Raw genomic sequence first — 18,546 nt, forward strand, 5'->3', positions numbered from 1 at the left:
ATAGGTGATTGTAGCCCAGGAGTGATTGATGGAACTCTTCAGCTGGCTAGCTCCGGAATAATTGATGTTTGCTCCGGAATTGACGAAAGCCGATAGTCACACGGATAGCAGCTAGCTAGCTGCGAGATCCAGGTATGAATGTCCAGAGTTAGCGGTTGAAATCCAGGGACATGGAGAGAAAAATAGGTCCGGTATGTTCCGTTCCGAGCCGCGCCGTACAAAACTGGCGATAGATTTTCGAGCTAAAGGATAGCTGATGACCACAAACCGTGGTTAGCTGAATACTAACGATTAGCCAGTAAAGAAGCTAACTAGCTTCTGATTAGCTTCTGGATTAGCTTCTGGGTTAGCTTCTGGATTAGTTTCTGGCTAGCTTCTGGCTAGCTTCTATGGAGGATTACAGATTTGAGGTAAATAATACTTTAAAAAATATATATATATATATAAATTGGTAAGGCGGGTTGCAGGAGAGTGTGAAGAGAATGAATCTAGTACTGAACGCATAAGCTACAGGTAGCTACCACTGCAGTGTATAAAATGTGCTGTAGTTGACTCAAAGAGAGAATTACAATAGTTGAACAGTTTTGAATAAATTAATTTCTTCCAAAATGAAGGAGAAGCAAGAGAAAGAGATTTACTCAATTTTCTTTCACTTTGTTTCACTTACTTAGCTAGTTCTAGCCTACTCAAACACTCTGCTCAAACAGAGGGAGGCAATGTTAACTAGCTGGCTATGACTATCCAACACAACACTGGAACTCTTCCAAGTAAAGCTAAGCTTAAACTGCTTACTGACTGTACACTGTAACGTTACTGCATGATTGTCGTGGGTTTACTAACACGTTAGTTCTATTAGCAGTGATGGAAAAATTACCTAATTATTGTACTTGAGTAAAAGTAAAGATACCTTAATATCTGGCATACAATCAATTATTTGAACCAAGATCAACTCAGCCTCTAAGCAAGGAGACTGAATTTGATTGAGTATTTTCTCGACATTTTATCACACCAGATGTTCCTGTTCAAGGTGTTCATCATTTCTCTCATCATCTGCTCCATGGCCACCATCCTGCTGTGTTTCTTCCACTTGTGGGTGGAGCCATACACACAGTACATGGATCTCACAGGAGGCTGCTTAGAGGAAAACGGCTCATAATAATGGTCAGAACGGAGCAAATGGAATGGCATCAAAAACATGGAAACCATGTCTATGATGTATTTAATACCATTCCACTAATTCTTCTCCAGCCATTATCAAATCAAATCAAATGTTATTGGTGACTTGCGCCTAATACACCAGGTGTAAACCTTACAGTGAAAGACTTACTTACAAGCCCTTAACCAACAATGCAGTTCAGAGTTAAGAAAATATTTACCAAATAAACGAAAGTAAAAAATTAAATTATAAAGTAACATAAAATAACAATAACAAGGCTATATACAGGGGGTACAGGTACCGAGTCAATGTGCAGGGGTACAGTTTAGTCAAGGTCATTTGTACATGAAGGTAGGGGTAAAGTGACTTTGCAAGAATAATAAACAGAGAGTAGCAGCAGTGTAAAAACAAAGTGGGGGGGGGGGGGGGGTGAGGGGGGGGGGGGGGGGGTCAATGTAAATAGTCTGGGTGGCCATTTGATTAATTGTTCAGCAGAATTATGGCTTGGGGGTAGAAGCTGTTAATGAGCCTTTTGACACTCGACTTGGCGCTCCGGTACCGCTTGCCGTGCGGTAGCAGAGAGAACAATCTATGACTAGGGTGACTGGAGTCTTTGATTTTTTTGGGCCTTCCACTAACACCACCTAGTATATAGGTCCTGGATGGCAGGAAGCTTGGCCCAATGATGTAGTGGGCCGTACACACTACCCTCTGTAGCACCTTGCGGTCAGATGCCGAGCAGTTGCCATGCCAGGCGCTGATGCAACCGGTCAGAATTCTCTCGATGGTGCAGTTGTCGTACTTTTTGAGGATCTGGGGACCCATGACAAATCATTTATGTCTCCTGAGGGGGAAAAGGCGTTGTCATGCCCTCTTCACGACTGTCATGGTGTGTTTGGACCATAATAGGTTTGTTGGTGATGTGGACACCAAGGAACTTAACTCTCGACCCGCTCCACAACAGCCCCATTGATGTGAATGGTGTGTTCGGCCACCCTTTTCCTGTAGTCTACGATCTGACCTCCTCCCTATAGACTGTTTCATCGCTGTCAGTTATCAGGCCTACCACTGTTGGTGTCGTCAGCAAACTTAATGATGGTGTTGGAGTCGTGCTTAGCCACAAAGTTGTGGGTGAACCGGGCGTACAGGAGGGGACGCACCCCTGAGGAGCCCCCGTGTTGAGGATCAGCATAGCAGATGTGCTGTTGCCTACCCTCACCTCCTGGGGACTGCCCGTCAGGAAGTCCAGGATCCAGTTGCAGAGGGAGGTGTTTAGTCCCAGGGTCCTTAGTTTAGTGATGAGCTTTGTGGGCACTATGGTGTTGAAGGCTGAGCTATAGTCAATGAACAGCATTCTCACATAGGTGTTCCTTTTGTCTAGGTGGGAAAGAGCCGTGTGGAGTGCGATTGAGGTCTAAGGTTTGCGGGATGATGGTGTTGATGTGAGCCATGACCAGCCTTTCAAAGCACTTCATGGCTACCGACGTGAGTGCTACAGAGCGGTAGTCATTTATGCAGGTTATCTTTGCTTTCTTGGGCTCAGGGACTATGGTGGTCTGCTTGAAACATGTAGGTATAACGGACTCAGTCAGGGAGAGGTTGAAAATGTCAGTGAAGACACTTGCCAGTTGGTCCGCGCATGCTCTGAGTACACATCCTGGTAATCTGTCTGGTCCCACGGCCTTGTGAATGTTGACTTGTTTAAAGGTCTTACTCACATCGGCTACAGAGAGAGTGATCACACAGTCGTCCGGAACCGCTGGTGCTCTCATGCATGCTTCAGTGTTGTTTGCCTCAAAGCGAGCTTAAAAGGCATTTAGCCCATCTGGTAGGCTCGCGTCACTGGGCAGCTCACGGCTGGGTTTCCCTTTGTAGTCCGTAATAGTTTGCAAGCCTTGCCACATTCTACGAGCGTCAGAGCTGGTGTTGTAGGGATCTTAGTCCTGAATTGACTGTTCGCCTTAAGGCACAGCGGAATTTTGGATATAAGCATCCGGATTAGTGTCCCACTCCCTGAAAGCGGCAACTCTAGCCTTTAGCTTGATGCGGATGTTGCCTGTAATCCATGGCATCTGGTTGGGATATGTATGTACGGTCACTGTGGGGACGACGTCGTCGATGCAGTTATTGATGAAGCTGGTGACTGTGATGATATACTCAATGCCATTAACTGAATCCCGGAACATATTCCAGTCTGTTCTAGCAAAGCAGTCCTGTAGCGTAGCATCCGCGTCATCTGATCACTTTCGTATTGAGCGAGTCACTGTTACTTCCTGCTTTCGTTTTTGCTTGAAAGCAGGAATCATGATGATATAATTATGGTCAGATTTAACAAATGGGGGGCGAGGGAGAGCTTTGTATGCCAGAGCCCCTCAGTCCAGAGGCGCCAGAGCCCCTCAGTCCAGAGGCGCTGCCAGAGCCTCCCTCCTGTCCGGCGCTGCCGGAATCATCCTTCACCTCGGCGCTGCCGGAATCTCCCATCCATTCGGGACCCATTTCTAGAGTCCCCAGTCCGAGGTCGGCGGCGAGGGTCGCCGTGTTTAGGAGGCCACGGAGGCGGAGAAAGACTGTGGGGAAGTGGGGTCTACGTCCCGCGCCAGAGCCGCCACCGCGGACAGACGCCCACCCAGACCCTCCCATATAGGTTAAGGTTTTGCGGCCAGAGTCCGCACCTTTGGGGGGGGGGGGGGGGGGGGGGGTTCTGACCTATATTTCCTTTGTTCTGTCATTATTTAGTATGGTCAGGGCGTGAGTTGGGGTGGGCAGTCTATGTTTGTTTTTCTATGATTTTGGGGATTTCTATGTTTCGGCCTAGTATGGTTCTCAATCAGAGGCAGGTGTCATTAGTTGTCTCTGATTGAGAATCATACTTAGGTAGCCTGGGTTTCACTGTTGGTTTGTGGGTGATTGTCTATGTCTAGTTGCATGTTAGCACTATGTTTCATTAGCAGTCACGTTCGTTTGTTGTTTTGTTAGCTTGTTCAGTTTACGTCGTGTTTTTCGTCATTCAATAAAAGAATGCATTCATACCACGCTGCGCTTTGGTTCGCTTCATACGACGATCGTGACACATAACCTGAGCGGGAAACCAGGTTGCATACCAGAGATATCAAGAAAGCAAAGATTACTGACAAGTTTTTCCAACACTTTTGATAAACAGGGAAAAATAGAAATAGGCCTATAACAGTTAGAATCAGCTTGATCTCCCCCTTTAAATAAAGGACGAACAGTGGCTGCCTTCCAAGCAATGGGAACCTCCCCAGAGAGAAGAGACAGGTTACAAAGGTCAGAGATTTTAGGGGCAGCAACCTTAAAGAAGAAAGGGTCTAAACCATCTGACCCAGATGTTTTTTTGGGGTCAAGTTTAAGAATCTCCTTTAGCACCTCGGACTCAGTGACCGCCTGCAGGGAGAAACTTTGTAGCGGGGCAGAGGAAAAGAGGGAGGACCATCGGGGCTCGTCGCATTGGAAGGGGTGGGAGATGAGGAAATGTTGGACGGGCAAGGAGGCATGGCTAAGTCAAATAGAAATCCTGACAATGAAGTGGTGATTAAAAAGCTCAGCCATGTGCTCCTTGTCAGTAACAACCACATCATCAACTTTAAGGGACATGGGCAGCTGTGAGGAGGGAGTGAAACACAGTGTGGGTGAACGGATGATCTTCACATGTGTATTCCCACCATAAAGCATGGAGAAGGAGGTGTTATGGTGTGGGGGTGCTTTGCTGGTGACACTGTCTGTGAGTTATTTGGAATTCAATGCACACTTAACCAGCATGGATACCACAGCATTCTGCAGCAATACACCATTCCATCTGGTTTGGACTTAGTGGGACTATTGTGTTTTTCAACAGGACAATGACCCAACACACCTCCAGGCTGGGTAAGGGCTATTTTACCAAGGAGAGTGATGGAGTGCTGCATCAGATAACCTGGCCTCCACAATCACCCGACCTCAACCACATTGAGATGGTTTGGGATGAGTCGGACCGCAGAGTGAAGGAAAAGCAGCCAACAAGTGCTCAGCATATGTGAGAACTCCTTCAAGACTGTTGGAAAAGCATTCCAGGTGGGGCTGCTTGAGAGAATGGCAAGAGTGCGCAAAGCTGTCAAGGCAAAGGGTGGCTGCTTTGAAGAATCTCAAATATAACATATATTTTGATTTGTTTAACACTTTTTTGTTTACTACATGATTCCATGTGTTATTTCATAGTTTTGATTTCTACACTATTATTCTACAATGTAGAAAATAGTGAAAAAAAAGAAACTCTTCAATGAGTAGGTGTTCTTAAAAAGTTTGACCGGTAGAGTATATACAAAGGTATGTGGACACCCCTTCAAATTAAGGGAATTTGGCTATTTCAGCCACACCCGTTGCTGACAGGTGTATAAAATCGAGTGCACAGACATGCAAGTGTCGGCTGGCGTGGTATACAGCTTGCCGCCATTGAACTCTGAAGTAGTGGAAATGCGTTCTCTGGAGTGCTGAATCATGCTTCACCATCTGTCAGTCCGACAGACAAATCTGGGTTTGGCAGATGCCAGGAAAATGCTACCTGCCAACGGTAAAGTTTGGTGGACGAGGAATAATGTACTGGGGTTGTTTTTCATGGTTCGTGCTAAGCCACTTAGTACCAGTGAAGGAAAATCTTAGCACTACAGCATACAATAACATTCTAGATGATTTTGTTAGTGGGAGCATGCCTAAGATCACACATTAGAACAAGGCCCATATTCACAAAGCATCCAATGCTGCTTTTCGACTAACATCAGTGTTACACTAGTGTATAAACCCTTATGTTATACTAGGGGAATTGTTTCCATAGCTAGAGCTGGCAGTGAGGAATCCACAACCTCTGCATAATAAAAACCATTGCTTTGAGAGAAGATGTTAAAGTTCATAGTTAGCCATTGTTATGGCAATGCAAACTGAAAAGTACCAGCGGCCTGGCTTTGGCCCCAAGAGAGAAGGTCCGACAGAGCCATGGCCCAGTGAGACACGGGTGCCGGCCCACGTAGATGGAGACAGAAAAGTCTGAGCCTTTTAGGTAAAACACTGAGGAGACGGGGGCTGGGAGACACTGTGGCCCTGTCCAATGTCACTCCAGAACAGGGCCAGCCAGGAAGGAGCTGACCCAACCACTTTGAGGTAGTGGTTGTGTGGGTAGCAGAGGCAGAGGTGTGCTTAGCAGTGCTTAGCAGATCTGAAAGAGAGGCACAACATTATTTGAATGAGAATTCAGTCATGACAATTCAAACAGAATGTGTGCAACTTGAGACAGATAGCAATACAGTACAAATATACTAAAAGATAATATGGAATGTAACACAGACGTGCATGAGTTGGTTTAAAATAATACTACAGGTATCTTTCCATGCTTTTCCTGAAAATGTTTATCGGATATTATAGCTAGCTAGCTGATGTTGTTCTAGCTAGCTCACCCAAAGCAAGTTTTTCTTCACCTCGCTGGTCTGCAGATGCATGACTACATGATCATGATGTTATGGCTGTAAAGATATTACTGCACTGTAGGAGCTAGGAACACAAGCATTTCGCTACACCTGCTAAATATTGTGTATATGATCAATAACATTTTATTTTAATGTTTTTTTACATGTACAAAACCTGGCCGAGGTTAGTCGGTAAATTAGTGACAAAACTCTGAGTGCACAGATTTGACATCAGTAAATGTAGTTTTGATTCACAGAAGATTCACCAGTCACAAGTTTAGAAAATTAGTTGCATTCATTCTCAAATTTAGTTGCAAATTTTATTGAATTTATTAACATCAACGTACATGTTTGAATGTTCATGTTATGTGCTTGCAAATGTGGCATTTATTCTCAAGTGCCATGTTTGATATTTTTTTTGCAAATACAAAACGGATTATATAATCATATTTTACATTATTTTACACAAGACACTATGTTACCTTCATAATTGACCCCAAACCCAACACATGCTTTCCCGGAAGTCTCGCGATGTTGCGCTTCTGGGTTTAGGAACTCTGTGAAACAACAATCAATACTTTACAAAAGTGTATAGTGTCATCTTCTGGCCACACGTAAAACTGAAGGCTATTATACCAATGAACATCCCGGGAATACGAGATCGATCATCCCTGAAATGCAATAGGCTACATCCGTTATTACACTGGTTATAAAAATAAAGTTTAGATATCTTAAAGGCCAGCAAAGCATTTGATTTGGCATAGGCCTAGTTGAACAGTAAGTTTTACTCTAATGTTGACAATAGGAACCTGTGGCTCTGATGTTCCTTGTAAACAAAATCAAAATACTGCTAGGGCAGAAGATTATCCGTAAATTGTATTCATGTTACAAATTATAAACATTACTTTCTGAACCATGCCTTAAGGCTTACAATGTTGACATCCTGATTGTGCCCGATTTGAACCGGATATACAACTTTAGTCGGGGTCACGTTTATTGTTGAAGAGGAAAGATGTCTACTGATTTTATTCAATTTCAACGATGCAAAATATATATTTACAGTAAGAACTTGTCTTCAATACGGAGTATTTCAGACTATTCTATGCATGATTTAAATTGTTTATCACATCTTTGTAGAAACGCTTACAATACCTTTGCAAGCCAAGTCATATTTATTAGACACGTTGGTTGGCTAGCTTAATCACGTTAGCAGGTTAACAACGTGTAACGATAGTCCCAAGAAAATACTAAGCTTTTATTATTTGTTCAATTGTTATAACTCTCACCCAGGCCTCAACCAGAAGTGTGTTAGTCAACAAAACCAGCAAACCTTTGATAAACGCATTCAACCAGATCACTGGAAAGTGAGTGAATGGCGTTACATAGCTAATGTTAGTTGTTAACATTAATTATATTATCTCTAGGCTATGCCTCTGTCCACATCACCACAGACATTGTCTGCCTGCTTGTCTCTTCACAGTGAGACAGAGAAGAAGACCACCTTTGACCAAGCTCTGAGACCAAGCTCCTGAAGGAGTAGATTGTAAGTTTAAAGAAATGTAGCACATATGTATGTATGCGTGTGTGTGTGTAATTTGTTTTAGATATATGTAAAGTGTTGGTCCCATTTTTTTTCATGAGCTGAAATAAAATTTCCCAGAAATGTTCAATACACACAAAAAGCCAATTTTTCTCAAATTTAGTGCACAATTTTGTTTACATCTCTGTTAATGAGCATTTCTCCCTTGCCAAGATAATCCATCCAATTGACAAGTGTGACTTATCAAGAAGCTGATTTAAACAGCATGGCCATTACACAGGTGCACCTTGTGCTGGGGGCAATAAAAGGCCACTATAAAATATGCAGTTTTGTCACACAACACAAAGCCACAGATGTCTCAAGTTTTGAGGGAACACGCAATTTTCATGCTGACTGCAGGAATGTCTAACAGAGCTGTTGCCAGAGAATGTAATGTTAATTTCTTAATGTTAATTTTGCCTCTAACGTCGTTTTAGAAAATTTGGCAGTACTTCCAACCGGCCTCACAACTGCAGACCACGTGTAACCATGCCAGCCCAGTACCTCCACATCCTTCACCTGTGGGATAGTGAGAGGAGTGGGGATGCTGAGGAGTACTTCTGTCTGTAATAAAGCCCTTTTGTGGGGAAAAACTCATTCTGATTGGATGGGCCTGGCTCCCCAGTGGTTGGGCCTGTGAAATCCATAGATTAGGGCCTAATTAGTTTATTTCAATTGACTGATTTCCTTCTATGAACTGTGTAACTCAGTAAAATCTTTGAAATTATTGCATGTTGCATTTATATTTTTATTTAGTATATTTATATGTATGTGTGTATATATATGTGTGTTTGTTTTGTTGTCACATACACCTGATAGGTGCAGTGAAATGTGTTGTTTTACAGGGTCAAACATGGTAGTATGGCGCCCCTGGAGCAAATTAGGGTTAAGTGCCTTGCTCAAGGGCTACCTGCCACCTAGTGGTTAGCGAGGTCGCTGGTTCGAAAACCTGAGCCGACAAGGCGAAAAATCTGTCGAAGTACACGGTCTTGCTTATGCTCAATATGCTTCACCAAGAGTCGAGCAACATTCTCCCTTTCTCTCCTTTTCTTTTACAGGTGGAAAAGAAAGCACTCGTCTATGACTTCCTGTCTCTCATCATTCTCAGCATTGATGGAGTCACTGAAGGTAAGCAGCAGGCTGAACGTCACGTCATAACATCGCTACATCTCTTTCTGTTTTACCTCCTTAGTATTTCATCGATATACATGCCAGACAGCAAATTATGTAGTAATTGTGTAGAAAAGTGTAGTAAATTCACTTGTCCATGCAGGTATCTTCTCCGCCACCACTCCTTTCCTACTGTTGGGAGATGTTCTGGACTGTCTTCCTCTGTACCAGTGTGATAAGGTATTCTCCTTTGTTGAAGAGAATGTCTCCACCTGGAAGTCTGTAAGTAGCTTAGTCTGTTTCTCTGCGTTCTTAGAGTAACGGTCAATGTTTACTTGATGACAGGTTTCTTATAGATCTTTCCTTTTAGTTATTGAGGAAATGCCACCAACATAACTTTCTCCTCTCTCACTTCAGAACTCCTTTTACACTGCTGGGAAGAACTACTTGTTAAGGATGTGTAATGGTGAGGATAAAGGCACACATTAAGATCACTTCCTGGCAGATGTTTCCTGTAGGACCCGGGATTCGAACTGGCAACCCTCTGGTTGCTGGCTTGCCTCTCTAATGTCTAGGCTACTTGCCGGCCCTGTTTGTTATTTTTATTTGTGCAGATATTCCATCACTAAACCCCATCTTCTTACTTTGCAGATCTTTTGAGGAGGTTGTCCAAGTCTCAGAACACAGTCTTCTGTGGACGGATCCAGCTGTTCCTGGCTCGTCTCTTTCCCATGTCTGAGAAATCAGGTGAGAGGGTTACATGGAGCTACAGGAACTGACGTAATTTATGTTTTATCATGGATGTGGACTTGTGGCCACTATTGTGTTCCTTTGTGTGTTTCAGGTCTGAACCTGCAGAGCCAGTTTAATCTCGACAACATCATAGTGTTCAACAAAAATGAGCAAGAGAGCACTCTTGGCCAGAAGGTAAGGCCTTGTTCTAAGGATTATAGATACTGTGTATTGTGTAAGCTGTTGAATGATGTGTGTGCTGTTGAATGTGCTTAACAATGAATTACCACTCTCTCTCTACCTCTGTTCTGTGTTGTCTTCTACAGCCCACAGAGGAGGAGGATGGGATGGAAGTGGAGGGGGAGATGGGGGGAGATGGGAGATATGGGAGATGGGGAACCTAGTGCACCTGCTCCATGGTAAGCAACATGAGTCCTTGTTCCATCTATCGCAATGCTTGAAATCAGTGGTTTTTCATCAACATAGCTGTTGCCTTGATCCCTATGCTGGCAAGTCTTGTAAGTTTGATTGCAGCTTGCTAAAACAAGTTGTCATCTATAAATTTGCTCCCTGTTTGTAGTTCCATCCCTATCGACTACAACCTACAGAAAGTTTTGGACTCTGCAGGACTACTTCAGAAACCCTGTTCAGTGTTATGAGAAGTTTTCCTGGATGACTTTCCTCAAAGTTACTTTTCTGCCCTCTTTCCCTCCCAAAATAGCTTTGTGACATGACCCATCTATGGACATCTACTAAAAGTATGACACTTTGCTTTAAAAAAAAATGTCTTGTTCAAAACTGTTACTATTCTGTATGTCCTGTGAAGTTTCAAGACAGGTGCTGGCTGTGCTTGTTTCTGTGAGAAGACACTGAAAAGTTGTTTGAGTTAATAGAAATGTTCTGTATGTTGTCTGTAGTATTCAGACGAGACGCTGGCAGTGTTTAGAAGCTTCAAGCTGGACGACATGCAGGCTTCTAAAAAGAAGCTGGAAGAGCTGAGGACGGCAGGAGGAGACCACGTTTACTTTGCCAAGTTCCTCACCAGTGAGAAGGTGACATCTCAACTTCCATCAATTAAGAATAGAACAGAATAGAGATTGACTACATTGCAGTGACTGCACAGTCACTGTTCTACAAATCACCTTACGTCCCAAGTAACTACTCATTATGTGATTGAGATTAGGAAGTCTATACCTCACCTTTCTCAAATGGATCCCTTCAAATACAATGACAGTCTCTGTCTTTGCCTCTCTAGTTGATGGACCTGTAGCTCAGTGACAGTAACTTCAGACGACACATCCTCCTGCAGTACCTTATCCTGTTCCAGTACCTCCAAGGGACAGGTCAAGTTCAAAAGGTGAGGTGGCCCAAGAAGATGGCCCCCGTCCCACACCATCATACACTATGTCAGGTTGAATGTAGTTTGATTCAATTTAGCAGTAAAAGGTGTAACAGTGAATTCATATTGTGATTTGACTGCTGTTGGTCTCTTCACTACCAACTCTTTGCTGCAGCTCCAGTTGTATCCTGAATGATGATCAGTGTTCATGGATGGAGGAGACCATCAAAGTTGTGTACCAGGTGTGTGTTTCATCTGATAGATTGTAAATTACTGTTTTATATAATTATCCTCTTAGTATGAATAGATTGTTTTTATATCCTTAGAGATTGAAAATAGTGTTAGGTTCAAGCTCTGTGCATGATAACTGTAATTATTTAGTGAACTGTAGGAATGTGTGCTCCCAATAACTCAAGGACTCTGCTGACTGATAATAAGTCTTATTGATATGCACAGAGAAATCCTGGGTGATAGGGAAAAGTACATCTTTGTGGAAGAGAGGGTGTTAAAGCTAAGGTTATAAGTGGACACTGCACTGTTTTGAATGTATGTATTCAGCTGTACATCTTCACTGAGTAAACATTTTAAATGTCACTTTGAGTTTGGGCTCTTTTGTATGATCATGTGTTTATTGTATATTCAGATATTGCTATTTTTTATCACCTGTCTAACTTATTCCTTATAGCTGCTCAGAGAGATCCCACCGGATGGAGACAAGTTTGCCACCATGGTCGAGGTAAGAATAGTCTGAATATTCCGTAAGTCTGTGTAGTTCCTGCAAGTTCACATGTTTTATTAGTGGCATCACAACATACAGTACCAGCCAAAAGTTTGGACATACCTACTCATTCAAGGATTTTTCTTTATTTTTCTATTTTCTACATTAAATAATAATAGTGATGATATCAACTATGAAATAACACATATGGAATCATGTGTTAAACAAATGAAAATATATTTTAGATTCTTCAAAGTAGTCACCATTTGCCTTGATGACAGCTTTGCACACTTTTGGCAACCTCTTAACCAGCTTCATGAGGAATGCTTTTCCAACAGTTTAGAAGGAGATCCCACATATGCTGAGCACTTGTTGGCTGCTTTTCCTTCACTCTGCGGTCCAACTCATCCCAAACCATCTCAAATGGGTTGAGTGATTGTGGAGGCCAGGTCATCTGATGCAGCACTCCATCACTCTCCTTCTTGGTCAAATAGCACTTACACAGCCTGGAGGTGTGTTGGGTCATTGTCCTGTTGAAAAACAAATGATGGTCCCACTAAGCGCAAACCAGATGGGATGGCGTATCGCTGCAGAATGCTGTGGTAGCCATGCTGGTTAAGTGTCCCTTAAATTCTAAATAAATCATACACAGTGTCACCAGCAAAGCACCATCACACCACCTCCTCTATGCTTCACATTGGGAACCACAGATGCAGAGATTATCTGTTCACCTACTCTGCATCTCACAAAGATACGGAGGTTGGAACCAAAAATATAGAATTTGGTTGCTCGTGTTTCTTGGCCCAAGCAGTCTCTTCTTATTGGTGTCCTTTAGTAGTGGTTTCTATGCAGCAATTTGACCAGAAAGGCCTGATTCATGCCGTCTCCTCTGACCAGTTGATGTTGAGATGTGTCTGTTATTTTAATTCTGTGAAGCATTTATTTGGGCTGCAATTTGAGATGCAGTTATTTGCAGATTTCTGAGGCTGGTAACTCTAATGAACTTAGGAGAGCAGAGGTAATCTGGGTCTTCCTTTCCTGTGGTGGTCCTCATGAGAGCCAGTTTCATCATAGTGCTGGGTGGTTTTTGCGTTTTAAGACACTTTCAAAGTTATTTAAATCTTCCTGATTGATTGACCTTCAGGTCTTAAAGTAATGATGGTAATAAGTTTCTCTTTGCTTATTTTAGCTGTTTTTGCCATAATATGGACTTGGTCTTTTATCAAATAGGACAAGGAAACATCAACTGTTCAGAGGAAACTGTGTGAATCAGGCCTTCAAGGTCGAATTGCTGCTAAGAAACCACTACTAAAGGACACCAGTAAGAAGAAGAGACTTACTTGGGCCAAGAAACACGAGCAATGGACATTAGACTGGTGGAAATATGTCCTTTGGTCTGATGAGTCCACATTTTTAGATTTTTGGTTCCAACCTCCATGACTTTGTGAGACGCAGAGCAGGTAAAAGGATGATCTCCGCAAGTGTGGTTCCCACCGTGAAGCATGGAGGAGGTGTGGGGGTGCTTGCTGGTGACACTGTCAGTGATTTATTTAGAATTCAAGGCACACTTAACCAGCATAGCTACCACAGCATTCTGCAGCGATACGCCATCCCATCTGGTTTGCACTTAGTGGGACTATCATTTTTTCAACAGATAATGACCCAAAACACACCTCCAGGCTGTGTAAGTGCTGTTTGACCAAGAAGGATAGTGATGGAGTGCTGCATCAGATGACCTGCCCTCTACAATCACCCAATCTCAATCCAATTGAGATGGTTTTGGAAGAGTTGGACTGCAGAGTGTAGGAAAAGCAGCCAACAAGTGCTCAGTATATGTGGGAACTCCTTCAAGACTGTTGGAAAAGCATTCCAGGTGACTACCTCATGAAGCTGGTTGAGAGAATGCCAAGATTGTGCAAAGCTGTCATCAAGGCAAAGAGTGGCTACTTTGAAGAATATAAAATATATTTTGACACTCTTTTTTGTTATTTACATGATTCCATATGTGTTATTTCATAGTTCTGATGTCTTCACTATTATTCTACAATTTAGAAAAAAATCCTTGAATGATTAGGTGTCCAAACTTTTGAATGGTACTGTATATACAGTGCCTTCAGAAGATATTCACACCCCTTGACCCTTTTCACGTTTTGTTGTGTTACAGCCTGAATTTTAAATGGACTAAGTTGAGGTTGTCACTGGCCTACACACAATACCCCATGATGTTTTTAGAAATGTTTACAAATTAATAAAAAATGAAAAGCTGAAATGTCTTGAGTCAATTAGTATTCAACCCCTTTGTTATGGCAAGCCTAAATAAGTTCAGGAGTAAAAATGTGCTTTAACAAGTCACAAGTTTCATGGACTCATTGTGTGTGCAATAAGTGTTTAACATGATTTTTGAATGACTACCTCATCTGTCCCCCACACATACAGATAATTGTAAGTTCCCTTAATCGAGGAGTGAATTTCAAACACGGATTCAACCACAAAGACCAGGGAAGTTTTCAAATGCCTCAAAGAACAGCACCCATTGGTAAAAAAAAAAATGCTCACATTGAATCTCCCTTTTGAGCTTGGTGATGTTATTAATTACACTTTGGCTGGTGTATCAATACACCCAGTCACTACAAAGATACAGGTGTCCTTCCTAACATAGTTGCCAGACAGGAAGGACACCACTGGGATTTTAAATTGTTTATTTAAACTTTATTTAACTAGGAAAGTCAGTTAAGAACAAATTCTTATTTTACAAGATGGCCTACACCGGCCAACACGGATGACGCTGGGCCAATTGTGTGCTGCCCTATAGGACTCCCGATCACGGCCGTTTGTGATACAGCCCAGACTGGGGTCTGTTGTGATGTCTCTAGCACTGCGATGCTGTTCCACTCAGGAGCCCCAATGGTGACTTTAATTGTTTTAAACGTTTAATGGCTGTGATAGGAAAAAACTGAGGATGGATCAACAACATTGTAGTTATCCACAATACTAACCTAATTGACAATGTGAAAATATGCATCCTGTCTGCAACAAGGCACTAAAGTATCTGCAAAAAATGTGTCAAAGCAATTCACTTTTTGTTCTAAATGTTATGTTTGGGGCAAATCCAACACAACACAACAGAGTACCACTCCATATTTTCAAGCATAGTGGTGGCTGCATCATGTTATGGGAATGTTTGTAATCATTAAGGACTGGGTAGTTTTTCAGGATAAAATAAGAAATGGAATGGAGCTAAACACAGGAAAAATCCTCAAAAAATCTGGTTCAGTCTGCTTTCCACCAGACACTGGGAGATTAATTCACCTTTCAGCAGGACAATAACCTAAAACACAAGGCCAAATCTACACAAGTTACTTACCAAGGAGTAACTGAGAATTTTGAAAAAGATAATGGGCAAATGTTGTACAATCCAGGTGTGGAAAGCTCCTAGAGACTTACCCAAAAAGACTGTAATTGCTGCCAAAGGTGCTTCTATGAACTATTGACTAAGGGTTGTGAATACTTATTTAAATAAGACATTTCATTATGGGGTAATGTGTGTGAGAAGAAAAATTATACATATTTTGAATATAGGCTGTAACACAACATGTGGAATAAGTCAAGGGGTATGAATGCTTTCTGAAGGTACTGTAAAAATCAAGACCAGTAGATGACAAACCCAAGAGACCCATTGGGAAGAGACAAGCTCCAGAAGACTTCCTAGGTAAAGGCCCTGACAGGAAGGTCTTCATGGGGAAGTAAGTATCAATCCTAACATAATAATAATAATTTGGTGGGTGCTTATAATGTACAATAATAAATTATACAACTTCTATAGCGCTTTTAATTACAGAAAGAATATCAAGATTCAAGTCTGTAGGGAAAGGATGGGGGGTACCTAGTCAGTTGTACAACTGAATGCATTCAACTGAAATGTCTTCCGCATTTAACCCAACCCCTCTGAATCGGAGAGGTGCGGGGGGGACTGCCTGAATTGATATCCACATCATCGGTGCCTGGCGGAACAGTTGATTAACTGATTTGTTCAGGGTCAAAATGACAGATTTTTACCTTGTCAGCCCTGGGATTCGATCTAGCCACTAGGCTACCTACCGCCCCTGTATTATACGCATGTGTGAATTGGACATTTTGTCCATATCCAAACTCTGTATGGCAATGATAACTGGGACAGAATAGTAATGTGTTCCCCAAAACCATAGTTGGTTTAGGAAAGTTGAGGTATGCCAGTTGAATTATTTACAATGTCTAGCCCTCATATTGGAGCCTAATGAAAATGTGGAGACATAGCATGTTGCCAATATGGGGGACGAGTGACACAGCTTCCCTTGTATTTGGCTTTGTCAAAACTCGTGTTTGTTTTCTTGCAGTGATGAACTCACGAGACTGTGGAATCTGAATCATAACAATATGGCAGCTTGCCAGTCAGTTAGCAGGTGAGTGGTTTTACAGCAGTGGTGCAGCTGGTCAAAGTTACATAGCCCACTTATCTACCTATACATTTTTGGTGTATAACATTAAAGGAGGTTTTCGCTTTTTACAACCAAATGTAAAAAAATATATATAAATGACATATTATAGAAGGGTCCAGACACTTTCTTTGTGACTTGACTTGTTTTTGAGAAACTTACTGCAACCAGCGATTCACTTGCTTATCCTCGTACAGTAAGGGGCTCAGAAAGACATGAACAAATGCTCCAAAAACCACAGCAGCCTACTTGAACACTGTAACTTGAAGCGGGTACAGCCTCAGTGTTGACAGTAAACGCATGCTGGAAGTTGGACCGAATTTTCCCAATATTGAAGTTTGTGCTCAGCAGACCAGAAATTTGCTCAGTGCCCCAAAAAAATGTGGCTAAACATTGGTATGGACCCTTCTATAATTTGCCATTTACATAAAAAGAGATTTGGTTAAAAAATATATATAACTTATTATTTAACCCTAAATGTTAATTTCTTGTCCACAGGGAATTCATGCCTACTCTGGAAGAGTTCTTTGAAGAGGCCATTGAACAGGCTGACCTAGCCAACATGGATGAGTACAAGTAAGTGTATACACAGTGTACAAAACATTAGGAACACCTGCTCTTTCCATGACTGACCAGGTGAAAGCTATGATCCCATACTGATGTCACCTGCTAAATCCATTTCAATCAGTGTAGATGAAGGGGAGGAGACATGTTAAAGAAGGATTCTTATTAAGCCTTATTTGTGTATGTGAGCCATTCAGAGGGTAAATGTGCAAGACAAAAGATTTGAAGTGACTTTGAACAGGGTATGGTAGTAGATGCCAGGCACACCAGTTGGAGTGTGTCAATAACTGCAACGCAGCTGGGTTTTTCACACTCAACAGTTTCCTGTGTGTATGAAGAATGGTCCACCACCCAAAGGACATCCAGCCAACTTGACACAACTCTGGGAAGCATTGGAGTCAACATGGGCCAGCATCCCTGTGGAACGCTTTTGATACTTGTAGAGTTCATGCCTCAATGAATTGAGGCAATTGAGGGGGTGCAACTCAATGTTAGGAAGGTGTTCCTAATGTTTTGTACACTAACTGTTGATTGTCTGTCCTAAGACCTGTCCAATGGTGTCAAGAAAGATCCTGCCGCGTGAAGTGTTCTGGTTCAATATTATCCACGCCCCGTCTTGTAGGGTGGTGCGTAACTCAAACTGGCTGGCGAGCCCTGCGTCTTGTCTAGGAGTCCCCACTTCTTCCAGCCCACCAACTGGCCAAGGAGCTGCCTGTGAGTTGTCTGGTCTGGCTGGAACTATGGGTGCTCGGATACTGAAAATGTTAATGAATTACAAGGCTCCCTTTGGGAGCATCTCAATTTCATACTCCTCACAACCCATGAGGTCAGAGGACACAAGGAGTATGTAATTGAGATGTTCCCCATGACCTACCCTCTGATGGATTGGAACCCCTTTGCCCTGTCATCACAGAAGGACCTCCCGTCTGAGGAGATTAAGACAGAAGACACCCTTCTCAAAGAGAGCAACGACAGTGAGTTCTAGCACAACTAAAATGTATAGCTTGTAAAATCAAAGCTCTAGTTGGACTGCAGATTTTCCATACTGACCTGATCACATCCCTTTTGTGTGCCCCAAGGTCTGAGCATGCAGACTAACCTGGTGTCTAACCAGCAGATGGATGACATGGCAGCCAAGCTGGGTTCCCAGTGGAAGACCCTGGCTGGCCAGTTGGAGATAAAAGCAGCAGAGATCCAGGAGATTGAGACAGCAAGGACGTGGCCAAGCTGGACCGTGAGGGGAATCTGGTTCCAGCGCTCAATGCCGCTGGCTTCCCCAAGATGGCAGACATCCTCAACGAGGCATAGATCAAGGCCTTCCTTTCGTTGGTATTTATGCTTAGACATGTACTGTAATTTCATCCTCCATAGAATCATTAAATAAATGCTCAACTTTGACCAGAGCTTTATTCATTTAGCGCTAACC

At 42.6% G+C, this 18,546-nt stretch overlaps 1 pseudogene; it reads left to right on the plus strand.

The window, feature by feature from the left end:
- Positions 1–4,766: 4,766 nt before the first annotated feature.
- Positions 4,767–18,518, plus strand: LOC139386746 (THO complex subunit 1-like; annotated as a pseudogene).
- The last annotated feature ends 28 nt before the right edge of the window (positions 18,519–18,546 follow it).

This window comes from Oncorhynchus clarkii, chromosome 28 (assembly GCF_045791955.1).
Source record: "Oncorhynchus clarkii lewisi isolate Uvic-CL-2024 chromosome 28, UVic_Ocla_1.0, whole genome shotgun sequence".
Classification (NCBI taxonomy): Eukaryota; Metazoa; Chordata; class Actinopteri; order Salmoniformes; family Salmonidae; genus Oncorhynchus; species Oncorhynchus clarkii.